Genomic DNA, 1,461 nt, shown 5'->3' on the forward strand with positions numbered 1-1,461 from the left:
ATTCTTTAAAAGTCTTTCAATATATCTTCATTTCTTTAATATGTGTTAGATGAATGTGTAGACATTGTTCTAAAATTTACTTGATGCCTAAAATTATAATTCCTATCATAAAACAGACAGGAAGTATTGGGGAGTACGGTGAACATTTTTTCAATTAAGTGTAAAATAATTTCTCTGGCCGATACAAATGATACTACATGCCTGTATATATTTGTATATTCTTGCCTTTTAATAGTTGAATTTTTTTTTATGTCTTCAGGTTATTGTTCATTTCTTCTGACCTCAAATGGACTTAACTTCTCCCATAGTTTTATTCATTACATCTGATGCATAAGCAACCCTTATCTGAAGAATGATGCTTAGACTGTAAGCTATAACAGAGACCTAAACAAAGTCGCTGGCAATATGCAATAGCTACCACGGGCAGTTTAAAACCTGGGGGAGGAAAATAATTTACAGACAGAAACTTTTGAAACGAATACATAATTATCTCACCAGCATGTCATTGTGCAACAAAGTCGTCAGCATTTTATTTGTCCTTTGAACGGGTGAAACGTTTTGAATGGCACTCGTATCGATGAATTTTACACTAAACCAAGCTAGCTTTATTTACCCGCCTTTCATCTTAAAACCAGAAGTGCGAGTTCGTAAATTTGAAATCTCGATCCCGACTCATATTTGACATCGGAAAGAAAAAAATTGTTTTATTTTTTCTTAAAATTCAAAACCTTGAGCGGAGGCTTTGTACAACTGAAAATAAAATAAATCCTGGCCCTAAATATGTAATTAGATCATTAGCATATTAACCAGGAGCAAAGGATAAGATGTTCAAAGAATTCATGCAATTCACTATATAATCATTAGAGCCCCACCCTAAAACAAGAACCCCTGACCCTGGGGCCATAAAATTCACAATTTTGGTAGAGGCACTCTTGCTCGTCATAACTATGTACTTAGTTAGTTTATTTAATACCCAGGAGCAGAGAAGAAGATTTTCAAAGAAATAATGTATTTTCACTATATAATTAATAGAGCCCCGCCCTAACACCAGAACCCCTGACCCTGGGGCCATAAAATTCACAATTTTGGTAGAGGCACTCTTGCTCATCATAACTATGTACTTTGTTGGTTTATTTAATACCCAGGAGCAGAGAAGAAGATTTTCAAAGAAATAATGCATTTTCACTACCTACTTATTTAGCCCCACCCTAGCACTAGAACCCCTGACCCCAGGGCCATGAATTTCACAATTTTGGTAGAGGACTCATTGCTGATTACAATCATGCAAACAGTTCTATTGCTTGATGTCCAGGAGTAAAGAAGAAGATTTTTAAAGATTGCATTAATTTTAGTGGTTTTGGCCCCACCCCTCAGGCCCCAGGGGGGCAGGGATCATGAAATTCACAAATTTTGTTCCCCTTCACCAATAGATGCTTTGTGCCAAATTTGGTTGAAATTGGT

Source organism: Saccostrea cucullata, unplaced genomic scaffold, assembly GCF_032062105.1.
Source record: "Saccostrea cucullata isolate Sc308-1 unplaced genomic scaffold, CSIRO_AGI_Scuc_v1 ctg11106, whole genome shotgun sequence".
Taxonomy (NCBI): domain Eukaryota; kingdom Metazoa; phylum Mollusca; class Bivalvia; order Ostreida; family Ostreidae; genus Saccostrea; species Saccostrea cuccullata.